Here is a 14,694-nt window from a genome sequence, read left to right as displayed (position 1 = left end):
TCCCTCTCTTTATCAGACTGCAGGCGACAAAGAAAAATCTGTGGGAGCAGGCAGTACACCATGCTCTGTACCCCCTCTCTATTTGCCATGAGATAAAAGGTCACACAAGGTTAAAAAGAATTTTTAAAGCTGACACTCATTAATTTGAAAGCTGTAACAACCCCATTGGTCAAATAGGTAAGGAGACATACAGTTTTCCCAAGGAAGAAATATAAAAAGCTAATGAATACCCTCTCCCCCCCCCAAAATTTGGTTTCAATAATGCGGGTAAACAATAATGCAAGTTAAAATGAGACACTGTTTTCTCTATAAACTTAGCAAAGTCTTGAGAACATATACAATTCAGTGTTTGTGAGAGTGAGGTGAGGTATTTATCCCCATTCACTGCTAACAGTAGTTTGAATTGATGCAACCTTTCTAGAAAATTTTCTATTATCAAACAGTATTACTTTCTCTTGTTTTTGGGAGATAGGGTCTCATTCTGTCAACCAGGCTGGAGTGTAGTGTGCAGCGGTGAGAACATGGCTTACTGCAACCTCAACCTCCTGGGCTCAAGTGATCCTCCTACCTCGGCCTCCCAAAGTGCTGGGATTACAGGCTTGAGCCACTGTGCCTGGCCAACCATATTCTTTCAATGATAGAAATCTTAAAACTATTTTAAATTTTAAAGATACCTTAAAAGATCCAAGATACTTTATAGACAAAAAATAATATCAGCATTTTGAAAAATAAAAATTCTGCAAGAAAATGAAATGTTTAGCTGCTAGGGTATAGTTTATTACATTTTGTACATGAAAAAGTTGAAATAGTAATAGTATGCAACCAATAAAAACAATGTTTATGATGAATTTTTAAAATATGAGGAAATGCCTTTGTCATATATTTAGCTAATAAGGAGTAGTGCAAATTATATTTCGTTTGGGATCAATTATGTTACAATAGTAGGAGAAGAATTACAAAGACATACAAACAGAGGTTATCTAATAAGGGAGTATGACTACAAGGGAATTTTACTTGTGTTTTATTGTTTTCTACATTGCCCAAGTGTTCTGTGACAGAAAAAAACAGACACTGAGTGGTCAGGTGGATAGCAGAGCAGGAGGGAGCAAGTCAGAAAGGCTCTCTCAGATCGACTTTGGACACTCTCAAAGTTTAGAGTTTCTCCAACAGGAAAACAAGAAACTCCGGGTTCCAAACGCCTCTTAATGAGTTCAGCTTCTGTCTTACTTGCCTGAACCTGAAGCTGTGGCACCGTTCCTCCGACACTTTCCCTAATGATCAGTTCTGCCCTCACCTCTCTGAAGAGAGGCTGGCAACTTCCAACGGGAAGGGAAGCGTCCACATGCTTCCTCTGCGGGGAGGAAGGAATGCAAGCCGGGTTGTACAAATGGGGGAGGGTATTCATTTCTGCTTTGTCTTAGTCCTATCAGAGATAAAACAGAATTTTCCTAGATCCAAGTAACCACGAATCCTTTCCAGTTTCCACTCAGGATCTGAGGGGGAAAACGTAGGAATGCTGAAGAGATACTCATTTCTCAACTCGCATATCCACTCCATCCAGCGAACCTGCTCGGGGAGGCTCTTTTCACTCTTTCCATTTCTTTTTTGTGGTCCACTATCACATACAACACTACACTAAATAAGGGTTTAGTAGCAGACGCACTTACTTTGTTTTTACAATTGTTGAGTTTCTGGTGTCACAACTTGACAGAACACATTGGCAGCAGGGGTTCTGCATCAATAGTACTTTTCACTTGAGGGTTTTCTCTGTGAAAACTGACAGAACTGTGTTGTCTTTGGGCTTGGTGAAAACGCCTTTTAACGCATCCACAGTTTGCTGCATGTGATGAAATTTAGCAATGCTCTTTCTCACCTTGAAGAAATCTCACGGATTTCAATTTCACTCTTGGCTTCATTTCTTGTTCTTGTTGAAATTCACACAAGTCAGTTGCCTGCTTTGAACTTCAGTTACCAAACTTAAAAAAACTATTGACTCTTTTATTTATTTATTTATTTATCTATCTGTTTTTTGAGATGGAGTCTCGCTCTGTTACCCAGGCTGGAATGCAGTGGCCGGATCTCGGCTCACTGCAACCTCCACCTCCTGGGTTCACGCCATTCTCCTGCTTCAGCCTCCTGAGTAGCTGGGACTACAGGCGCCTGCCACCACGTCCAGCTAATTTTTTTGTATTTTTAGTAGAGACGGGCTTTCACCGTGTTAGCCAGTATGGTCTTGATCCCCTGACTTCGTGATCCGCCCGCCTCAGCCTCCCAAAGTGCTGGGATTACAGGTGTGAGCCACCACGCCCGGCCAAAAACTATTGACTCTTTTACTTACGTTGCTCATCCTGACGGAAAAGATAAAATAAGATCGTCTGTGAGAAACGTTTTGTAAACTGTGTTGCAAACGTCACAATGATGAGAACGAATGAGGGACACAGGAAGTGGAGACCCTGTTACTGTGGAGAACATTTCAGGGTCAGGGGCCTATCAAGGAAGCATCCAACAACAGGATCCAGATTCCTCAAAGGTAAAGTCCTGCTTCTTATTTAAGGGAATTTCTTGATCATGTTTTATCTAATGCTCCCTTGTTGAGTGGTGACTGAACTTGGAGAAAACGAGAATCCCTTGATGTTTTATGCAATTTGTACAATACATTTTCAAAGGAGTGGCTCTGTGGCATTTTTCATATTCTGAAGGAGCATACAATTTAAAAAACCCAAATAAGCTTTTGACCAAATGCAGCAAGACAAGCAGGAGGCTGTCTGCATGAGGACAGAACATAAGAAAAAACAATACAGAAATATTTAATCTTGTTATAGTCAAGAATTAATGGTTACTCTTGTACCTTTAATTAAGAAGTAAGACCATTTAAGTTATCTCTTTTGACGAGCAGCTAAATGACAGCAATATTTTCTTTCACAAGCTCCCTTCTCCTGCCTGTTGCTTTGTGCTGGTTAGTTTTGATGGAAAGACAATGCCTAATGGGATTATTTCAGACAATGGAGGAATTACTAACAAGGATAATTTCTTCTCTTATAGGAGAACATGCATCTTTATTTTGACTTTCCTATTTTTCTTCCAATAATGAGGTGAACTAATGCTGTTTAATCAACTGAAAGCTTTCTGGCTTTCAGAGGCAGCCATTCAGAAAAGGCTGATCTTAAACGAGAGGAGAGGGAAGCAGTAAGCTAAAAATAAAATGAACTCCAAGCTCTGACTGTCTCCTGGGGTCTCCTCGGCGCCATAATTTTTGGTTAATGAGAGTCTCAAGGGGGAAGGTCCTAAGTCAATGTCATTCAGCGGGCTCAGTGTAAATTCTTGGGCTGCACATGTCAGTAGAATCCATGCTTGACCACAGGGACCTGGAATGAACCAAGGCACAAAATGACCTCTGACTTGTCCCTGAAGAAAGAGAAGCTGCTGCTAACATGAGACTAGGTCATGTGGTAAGGTCTACACGTTCCTTTGACCCCAGCCTTCTTACAGAATCTCTGGGAATGCTGTGACATGCTTCCTAATCTACAAATGGAGGAAAATTTCCAGATCACCTCCATGGATCTCAGGAGAAATAGCCAACATTTCTCTGAATTCATTTTGCATTGCTGTTTTAATGTTACTAATACATTGATTAGAACTTATCATATAAAATTACATTTATAGCCTAGAAATGAATTTTTTTTTTGAGACAGAGTCTCGCTCTGTCGCCCAGGCTGGAGTGCAGTGGCGTGATCTCGGCTTGCTGCAAGCTCCGCCTCCCGGGTTCGCGCCATTCTCCTGCCTCAGCCTCCGGAATAGGTGGAACTACAGGCAAGTGCCACCACACCGGGCTAATTTTTTTTGTATTTTTAGTAGAGATGGGGTTTCACCATGTTAGCCAGGATGGTCTCGATCTCCTGACCTCATGATCTGCCCACCTCAGCCTCCGAAAGTGCTGGGATTACAGGCGTGAGCCACTGCACCCAGCCTATTTATTTATTTTTGGAGACAGAGTCGCGCTCTGTCACCCAGGCTGTGGAATGCAGTGGCGCAATCTCGGCTCACTGCAACCTCCGCCTCCCTGGTTCAAGTGATTCTACTGCCTCAGCCTCCCAAGTAGCTGGGATTACAGGCACCTACTACCACACCCGGCTAATTTTTTGTATTTTTAGTAGAGACAGGGTTTCACCATGTTGGCCAGGCTGGTCTCAAACCGCTGACCTCATGTGATCCACCTGACTCGGCCTCCCAAACTGCTGGGATTACAGGCATGAGCCACCACACCCGGCCTAAAATGTATTATTAACCACATATATTTAAAAAGTGGATGGATGAATAGATGGATAAAGTTTAGGTCCCAAACTCTGGGACAAATGCTGTGAAGACAATTTACTTCCATTAACCACAAATAACCCAAGAATGTTCACCAAACATGTAGACTGAATAGATGTTTCCCTTATATATAACTTAGCACTTTTTAAAATGTAGTATTAACCACATGTATTTTCCTGTCTGACCACATTGCTCATTCTTGCCATTTCTGTTACCTCCTTTTAAGAAGCTTCTGAAAGATATGATGATAAGTTCAGACAACAGCGATTATATGAATAGGAGAGTTTGACTATGGAGATGTTATTGAGGGACAAGCAGCATTATCTTGAGAATCTCAAGCTTTACCCTCCATGGTAGGGATGTTGCTGTACCTGTTGGAAGAGAATAGAATGCCTGTGTGGTTTTTATCTCTTTGTTGGAATAGTATACCTATATGGTTTTTATCTGTTATTTTTTTTTTCAGAAAAATGTTCAAAAATATCTACTTTGCTCTCTCAGAACTCATGTACTCATTTTACTTTAAATTTACGTTCATTTTCTAGTTCATATAGATGCATATGTAGGCAATTAAGCAAGTAGTTTTAGGTACATTTGTGTGCATGTGTGAATGTGTCCATTTATCTTCTCAACCATTGCATCTCTTCACTTCTAAGACACCATCCTCTGTGAGATGCACCATTAGATAATGTATCACTAAGAAAGAAAAGTAACACTGTCAATTAAACTATCACTTGCTATCAGTTGTAAAATGCATCCCAATTTCAGAGATGCAAAAATGTGAAAAGATCCTGAATATTCTTCATTGGTAGCAGTGTTTTTCATGTGGTCTATTACAAAAACATCCCTTTTAATGGATGCTGAAGAGTCACATTAAGTGAGGGTTAGCCTAAAGCTGCCTCCTTACATATTTTAAGTTCAGCCTAAAGGTTCCTCTGTACATCATGATCCATAACATGTGAAGGTATAAACAGACGCAGGCCATAGCCTTGTGCCAGTCACTGAGTTTTGGCCAATCAAATGTAGCCAACTGTTTGAACCCTGTTCAAATAAGGCAGACACTGAGCTGTAAACAATCCGGTTGTTTCTGTCCCTCACTTCCATTTTCTTTACATCACTTTCCTTTTTCTGTTCGTAGATTTTCTTCCACCAGATGGCTGCGCTGGAGTCTCTGAGTCTACTCTGGCTCAAGAGGCTGCCCAATTCGGGGATCATTCATTGCTCAATTAAACTCTTCTAAATTTAATTCAGCTGAAGTTTTTCTTTTATCAGTTGTTGAACTGGAACACTTTGCACGTACCTAATTGTTTCAAATATCTATTAAAAAATGGCAAATATCTATTAAAAATGGACGCCTAGGAAAAATTGAACTGCTAAAACCTGGGCCTTTTTTATTAGACATACAAACTTGAATATTTATATAAATGAAATGATGATGTCTTAGTTTCACTTCGCCAGCAACCTAGTGGTGGACATTGTGGGAGAATATGGGTGAGGGTGGCTATGAGTTGACAATTGGTCAAGCTGGATTGCAAGCACATGGGTGCTTATGATAGTATTCACTTAAAATTCCAAGAAAAGAAGAGTTTCTGTCTGTGTAGCAGTGACAGAACAGGAACAGGATTGTGCTCCCATGTGCCCAAGAGGTAATCTCTATGCCCAAGGTAGTAGATTACAGATGGAGACTAAAGAGAACGTGTTTCCTGGAACCGTGAGTGAGGAGACGAGTGAAATATGACACTCACCACTAGTCCTTCACTTAATTTTGTTGAAGCTGACTGGGTCGTACCTTTTGTTACAGGGATGGTTGGCTAGTCCTCATAATTGCATCTAGCCCTGAAGATCATGTGCTACTTTATATTGGTGTTTGCTCGGCTTCAAGGAGTGAAGAAAGCTGGCATAGAGGCCAACTAAAAACAGCAACAATAGCAATTAAAATTTTCATTGAATTGTTGAGCTGCTGTGCTAAGTAGTTTACCACATATTGTTTTACTTAATTGTCTTAACAACCCTGACAGGTGATACTATTATTACCTCTATTTTTACCCGTGCGGAAACAGAGAGAGAAAAGTTAAATGCATTTCCCAAAACTGGCAAGTGTCAGGTCCCGGATCACAATCTGAACTTGTGCTCTAAGTCACAGCCATGTATTGCCTTATTTTCTGTTGCACCAGGATACGAGCAATGGAAATCACATCCTGCTGAGAATGGCTTGCAGAACAGGACTAAAGACTCAGCCTTCAGCCAATAATCAGTGGGAGCAGATGGGTGTAAAGGAACACAGACACAGGAAATGACCCTCATAGAAACAAATAAAAAGGGAATGCAGAAACCTCTACTAAGCAGATAAATGTAGTCCTGTCCAGGACAGACAGAAGAGGCAACTCCTCTGATTTTCATTCCCTCCTGAGTCTTTAAACCTTATCAGAGTATGCCCATGCTTTCCGCAGCCTCTCGTGCCTGGGTTCATTGGTGTGTAGCACACCGTCTCCTGGAATGCCAGTGGTCCTTCGGACTTCCACCGCTTGCTCCCCTCCATCTGGAATCTTACCCATGCTCACTAACTGCTATGATAAAAAGACGATGTTCTTCTTATTATATTCTTGTATGTCTCTCGAGAGCCCTATCCGTCCAAACATACTTCATTACAAAATCTAATCATTATTCTTAATACTTGTGCAGATTTGAAGATTGTTCCTGCCCTGGCAGGCCAACTACTACCACCTTCTCCATATTTACCCACAAATGTCTGAGTAACATTTAAATAAACAGAACTTTTGGAGTGGGAAGTGTTGGAATCACCATCTGGATTGGCTGATCATTTGGGCAGCAGGATCCTGAGGGTAGCTCAAGGATTACATATGTATTCAAAAGCAAGGAAAGCCACATGGGGATGGGACTATGATACAGGCTATGGTTTGCACAGGGCTTGGCATGTAGTATGCCAAGTATCTTATATTCCTTCTCTGTGTTTCTAATAATGTCACTAAAGATCACATTGAACTTCAGTGGGGCATTTTGTAAATCCTTCATGGTATCATTGCAGATGAGATTAAGAATATGGGCTGAACTAATGCAACTAGGCAGATTAATAACTCATTGAACAAACATAATTGGAGAATGTCAACAAAGATCACATTGCATTTTTTTGTCTATAACATATGGAATTTACTATCAACTAAAATCCTAAAGTCTTATTTCACAAGTACAAGTTCTTCCAGTGAGTGTGCACTTATGATTATGATCCAAAATAAATAATCTTATGTTTGTCACTGTTACTTAGGTCTAGGTAGCTTGAGCTCATTATTCCAACCTGTTAAGATCTGTTTTCGTTTTGATGCTGTCATCACATAAGTGCATTCTTCCTTTTGGCTTTACATTTAGTAGTGTTTACATTACTAAACATGCATTTATCCAAGACACTGATAGAAATGCTTATCAGGACAGGACCAAGAACAACGTTTTTAATAAGTCACCAGACATCCCCTCACCCGAGTTGCTAATAAGCACCCTCTTCGTATGTTCATTCAGCCAATTATTAATCTGCCTAATTGCATTAGCTAGGCCCATATTTCTTCATCTTGTCTCCCATGATACCATGAAGGATTTACAAAAATGCCACACTGAAGTTCAAGTGTATTTTGTCTGTTGCATTTCCTTGAACTATTGTTCCCATTAATTTGTCCAAATTCAATTTGCCTAAAAGCAATCTGACAAAAAGCAATTTGGTTAAAAAGATAATTTTTTCAAAACAACTGTCTAGTTAAAAGGGAATAATGCTGATAGGTATTTTTTCAAAATTGCTCTGAGTTGCCACCCATTTTGCACCTTATATATTTTTATGCATATATTGCTTTTCCTCAATAGTTTGATTTTTTAATTTCTAATTATTTTCTAGCTGATTATTCCTGTTAGGCATTGCTTATAATGTAGAATAACTGAAACAATCTAACTGTTCAGCAATTAATTAAAAGAATGCAAATGTCCAACAGTTGATGGATTGCTCTAAAATTATGACAGTTTCCAATTACCATATGGTAGTTAAAAGACAATATGTAGTCATAGGGAAAGCATATGGAAGCCTACCATGCACTAATGTGTAGTTATTGGCTAGCCCCTCTTGAATAGGATTATGTTTAACATTGGTTTTCTGGTTTGCATTCATTATTTTCCAGTAAAATACATGTTATTTTAAATTCCTAAAATAGGATGGTTGTGGTCACACCTGTAATCCCAACACTGAGAGGCTGAGGCAGGAGGAACAGTTGAGGTCAGGAGTTCAAGACCAGCCTGGGCAACATAGCATGACCTCCTGTCTACAAAAAATACAAAAATTAGCTGGGCGTGGTGGTGGGTACTTTTATTCCCAGCTACTTTGGAGGCTGAGGCAAGAGGATCACTTGAGTCTAGGAATTTCAGGTTACAGTGGGCTATGACTGGGCCACTGCTCTTCAGCCTGGGAAACAGAGCAAGACCTTGTCTCTAAATAAATAAAGACATTTAAATTTAACAAATGAATTAAAAGCCTAAAATAGTACATGTCACAATCATAGTTTGTTGTTCAACCACCCTATCAATTTCAAATAATTTACTCCTATTATTAAATCCTTAGTTGTCCCTTTTACACTGTTGGTGGGAGTATAAATTAGTTCAACCATTGTGGAAGACAGTGTGGCAATTCCTCAAGGATCTAGAACCAGAAATACCATTTGGCCTGGCAATCCCATTACTGGGTATATACCCAAAGGATTATAAATCATTCTACTATAAAGACACATGCACACGTATGTTTATTGCAGCACTGTTCACAATAGCAAAGACTTGGAACCAACCCAAATGCCCGTCAATGATAAGACTGGATAAAGAAAATGTGGCACATATACCATGAAATACTATGCAGCCATAAAAAAGAACGAGTTCATGTCCTTTACAGGGACATGCATACAGCTAGAAACCAACATTCTCAGCAAACTAACACAGGAACAGAAAACCAACCACCACATGTTCTCACTCATAAGTGGGAGCTGAACAATGAGAACACATGGACACAGGGAAGGGAACATCACACACTGTGGCCTGTCATGGGGTGGGGGCAAGGGGAGGCATAGCATGAGGAGAAATACCTAATGCATGTGGGGCTTAAAACCTAGATAATGGGTTGATAGGTGCAGCAAACCGCCATGGCACATGTATACCTATGTGAAAAACCTGCACATTCTGCACATGTATCCCAGAACTTAAAATAAATAAAATAAATAACCAAATAAAATTTTAAAAACCTTAACTTATCCTCTAAGCAATTCCTTAGTTGTTCAGACTTTTCCCAATACAAAGTAATTACGTGAAGATGAATTCATTACACATAATGACAAAAATAAAGGTTCTGAAAACTATGAAACAACATTTAAAGATACTTACAGTGTTATAAAGCTGTCCCATGTTTGATCACCCATACTTGAATATATAATGATGGGAAATAATTATTTGCAACCAATTTATCACATTGACCAATTTGCTTTGATGAAATTACTTTTGACTAAATAACAGGCTATCCATCTACAGGTTAGTAACATAAGAACAAAACAATATGACTATATGGATTATTTCCTTTTTAGTGAATCTGTTCTGAATTCTAGGATCCATTAGCATCTCTTTTGGATGTCTTACAAGCTATTCCTTTAATAATCTATTTTAGAATATTGCCAATTTAAGACAATTTAAGCGTATGCATAAGTTCCTCTTAGAGCAATTCAAAGACCCCAATGGGGGACAGCCTCCTACTTGAACTAAGTGCTGACACATGAAGCTAGGACGCTATCCATGCATTTTATTCCAAGTGTTTCGTGCTGATTGATTCTCAAGGAAATGGCTTGACTTCTCCATCCTCTGGCATTTCTATAGAATCAATTCAAGAATATTACATGTGTTTAATATTCTTATGTTCTTATTTTCTTACTCCATCCTTAGAGATTTCCCAATGTTATTTCCCTTTGACCCATTTTACTATTATTTAAAAATCAGTGTGATTCCACGGCTATGAGTACTGCTTGGCTGTGCTTATGACCTACATTTGTGACCATCTGAGAGGACAGGTGCATAAGAATTGCAAAAAGCTCCTAGAAATTGCCAATAAATTCTTTGTGAGTCCTCTAAGTGTTGACACCAGGCGTATAGGCAATAAGTTAACACTTTACATGATTTTGCCTAGTATACCGCATTAGATAAGACAGAATATATACATTAGTTTTTGTCTTGTCTATAGATGAATGAAGTCAGAATTTTTAACTCTCTCTTTTTTTTTTTTTTTTCTTTGAGACAGAGTCTCACTCTGTCGCCAGGCTGGAGTGCAGTGGTGCAATCTCGGCTCACTGCAACCTCCAACTCCCTGGTTCAAGAGATTCTCCTGCCTCAGCCTCCCAAGTAGCTGGGACTACAGGGACGCACCACTACGCCCAGCTAACTTTTGTATTTTTAGTAGAGTCGGGGTTTCGCCACGTTAGCCAGGATGGTCTCCATCTCCTGACCTCATGATCTGCCTGCCTCGGCCTCCCAAAGTCCTAGAATTACAGGCATGAGCCACTGAGTCAGGCCCAGAATTATTAACTCCTTTACTCTTTTTTTTTTTTTTTCTGAGACAGAGTCTTGCTCTGTCTCCCAGGCTGGAGTGCAGTGGTGCCATCTCAGCTCACGGCAACCTCCACCTCCCGGGTTCAAGCAGTTCTCCTGCCTCAGCCTCCTGAGTAGCTGGAATTACAGGCATGCACCACCATGCCCAGCTAAATTTTTTGTTTTTAGTAGAGATAGGGTTTCACCATGTTGATCAGGCTGGTCTCAAACTCCTGACCTCAGGTGATTTGCCCACGTCGGCTTCCCAGAGTGCTAGGATTACAGGTGTGAGCCACCGTGCCAGACCAGAATTACTCTTTTACCTCACTGTCTTAGGGTTTGTTTAAAATAAAATGGTCTAATTTCATCTCTTCGTGTTTGTTCATGTAGAGTTGCATTCCCACCCAGTCTTAGTGAAAATTTCTACAATGAAATATTCTTCAAATGGGACATGAAATCATAAAAGTTAATTTCAGCTATTTCTTCAGCCAGCCTTTCATTCATTCAATAAAAAATGAAAAGTAAAACTAATACAAACAAAGGAACCTATTAGCTCTACAGACAAATGACATATTCTTTAAATGTGAGCTCTGTAATGGTGTGGTTTCATCGGGATTTGGTTCTTAGCATAGACCAATGAATAGCAATAACTCTTAGCATAGACCAATGAATAGGAATAGCAGTAAGACCAATGAAGAGGAGTAATCTTATTCCTCGAGTTTATAATTCCAGAGCCTTTGTCTACCTTTTGGGGACTGTCCCCAAAGCATTCCTCTGCTAAGAAATCAGGGTCTGAGTGCAGCCACAAGGGAAAGGCCCCAGACTGTCGAAGATGAAAACCACCGGAACCTGAGTGAATCTTTCAATAAAGGAAGTGTCACCTTTAGTAAAAGAAACAGAGAAATCTTGAAATTTTTTTCTGGCAATTTTTTTCTACATTGACACAAGTAACATATTTTAGTTTCCCCCCTATTATTCCTTTTCATTTTATTAAAACAAGAAAAGAAATTGCTGAGAATGGCTCTTATGTCATGTCTGCTTAATGAAACTAACACATTGCTTAAATATTTATTCTCACATACATTGTATTTGGATTGCAGATGTGCAGAAATGTTGTCAAGTTAAAAATAACTCTTTCAGTAAGGCGACGGCACACTGGAATGCTCATCCAAGCCCACTGCTATACCTCACGCCTACATCCTGGGTGTCCTGGCTGCAGGAAGTAAACAGCGCTAGCTTCCCTTCCTTAGGAACCTTCACCTTTTGGCTAGAGCCGTTTTTAAAATGTGTGCCAAGATTAGCAAGAAACAGAGTGACAGGAGAAAGAGAAAAATCCTCAAGAGAGCCACTCTCAGTTCCAGAGACCCTGGAACAGTGCTTATGGCATTCCCGTTGGGGAAATTTTCTTCCTTCCAGGACAAAGGTAGCTTCAACATTCTAATCCTGACAGTGAATGAGTACCTACCCTAATCTGTGCACAGCTAGTCAGTCATGTGCTTCAAAGCGTAAAGCCATGAGAATACCTAAAGTCAGGTGAGGCCACTTCGTTCTGGAAAGGAAAATGTCTGGAGGAGAGAATTTTCAGGCCAGGACTCCACTACTGCTGCACCCTCAGATTTTAGGTAGGATGTCCTTTGGGGTTCACCTCAGTATGTGGGTAGGAGGAAGCCTGTGTCATGGGAATATGCCCTGGGGACTTACATGGAAGTATAAGCCCCTATCAAGGATGAGAAAGCATATGGGGCAAGAATACGATTTGCTTTTCGTGGAGGGAAGTATGGATGCAGATTGGTGCTCTCTGTGAAAAGGGTACAGTAAGGGTTTGGAGATCTCAGGGGAAGTAACAATTAACTTAGTCCCTGTATATCTGATAAAAGCAAAGGAGGAGAGTAGGAACGTGTGGGCAAAGATTTAAGAAAATAGATGCAGTTTGATTATCATCTACATCTTCTCTTTTAAGTTCTCTAGGGCACAGAAAGAAGATTCAACATCTTATTTTCCCCAGTGAGAGAGAAATATTATACAGTGATGCCCTCTTAGAAACAGGTCAATGAGCTAGCTAAAAGCATTGAGTATTCCACCTTTGGAGGCCGATCAAACTTGAGCAAAAACATTAGAAGGTCCTGTACATTTCTACTGGAAGACTGGATTTTGTTAACAACATTAGACAAATAATTGCCTTCTGTATTGTTGAACTTGTTCTACCTCCTTTTATGTCTGATAAATCCCTGGCTCCTAGTCTGTACTATAATTACTTTCAGCTTTCCAATTTAATTTGCCACAATCACAGGAAACTGGCCTGTGCACTCTAACACCTGTTCCCAACAGATTTTTCACATCTTACAGAGCAGTGCCAATAGAGTTGCAGCAGCAGAGTTTAATCCCCTCCCATGCCTAAGCAAGCACCAAGCGACATTCAGGATAAAGACCAGCAGATCTGGACCGACATTTGGTTACAATTGCACTGGTGTTTTCTCTCTATGGGATTGGACCTGCACCCAGACCCACTTTCAACTGGCAAGGATGATTTGATCCCATTTGTAAGCATACTGATTTACAGAGAGCAGAGAGAAACCCCAGTCTATCCTGGATACTTCCACACATGTGTAAAAGTACAACATATCTTTATGACTGTTTCATTATGGAAGACTTTTCATTTTTTAAACAGTGGTGAGTTTTTTCCTTTTAAGTCAGAGCTGTGCGTGCACGTTTGACAGTGAGCTGTTATTCCTAAAGGCAGGAGGTTAGGCAGCATGCTACAGTTTCATATTAAACAACAAAGAGGTTTAAGGAGCGACCTCAAATTACACTCACAGTTTCAAAGTTCAAGAATTGTGGCTGAGCACTCCTTACCTTACAGTTTCGGATCCAAAGAGGTCTTTAAGTTTAAAGCAGTATATCAAATGTGCAGGATTTATTTTCTTGCATGAAAGTCTCATCTGTCATAGCACCCCACTCCCCGGGAGGAGCCCAGCCTCCTCTTCCCAAACACCAATGAGGAAACCAGAAGAGCACATGGGGGAAGTGGCTTCCCTGAAAGCCTGTCAGAGTCTGCACATGCTCTTTGTGACAGAGGTGCCAAATTAACCTTGGCATGAGGTTCACAATGCACCTCATTGTGAGGTCCTGGGCACCTCTTAGGGGAAGAAAAATATTATAAAATGTCCAAGCCAGTTGAAAGTTTTCACGCTTTTGCTGAGATGTGCCTCTTATTAATTAAAAATAAAAGAGACAATTTTTTTCCGTTAATTAGCTTCCTGAGGTAAGAGTAAGATTATGAACAGCCCACCAACATATTGAGATAAGAGGGAAGGCTATCTTTTGGAATTCTACTACTGTTTCAGGCTAGTGAGAAGAAATAATTCATAAAGCTTCATCTCATCACCTAGAAAAGTGCCTAAGCTGACGGGAGGTTTTATTGGAATGAAGTTCATGATTATCAGTGTACAATGTAAAATAATGTTTGGTAACCATGCTCCACCAGGACCAAGGGTGAAATGAAAATCTACTGCATCTATCTTATAAAATCAATCTGTGATTTTGACATAACATTTCGAGTGGTATTTCCAGTTACTATCGAGGTAACTAAAAGTCATTGTGAGGAGGAAGTCCACACCTTCCTACGGACACAGACATAAATGACCAGGAAGACATCTGCCTGTTGCTTTGTCACCTGTGTGTTGACCCACCGATTACAACGTGACACAGAAAAGGAGTATTGGATAGGAAAAAATATATAACCAAGTCGAAATAATTAAACCTCTTAAAATCAAAACGTTA

At 40.1% G+C, this 14,694-nt stretch overlaps 1 protein-coding gene across 1 annotated transcript in view; it reads right to left on the bottom strand.

The window, feature by feature from the left end:
• Nucleotides 1-13,954, bottom strand: part of LOC105486007 (StAR related lipid transfer domain containing 13) — a 553,767-nt gene extending 539,813 nt beyond the window's left edge. The window contains exon 1 of the mRNA XM_011748647.3: nucleotides 13,768-13,954. The gene's annotated coding sequence lies outside the window, so the exon portion shown is untranslated. The remainder of the gene's footprint in view (nucleotides 1-13,767) is intronic.
• Nucleotides 13,955-14,694: the final 740 nt, after the last annotated feature.

The sequence above is a fragment of the Macaca nemestrina genome, chromosome 16, assembly GCF_043159975.1.
Source record: "Macaca nemestrina isolate mMacNem1 chromosome 16, mMacNem.hap1, whole genome shotgun sequence".
NCBI lineage: Eukaryota > Metazoa > Chordata > Mammalia > Primates > Cercopithecidae > Macaca > Macaca nemestrina.
This window is presented reverse-complemented; position numbering and strand designations above follow the sequence as displayed.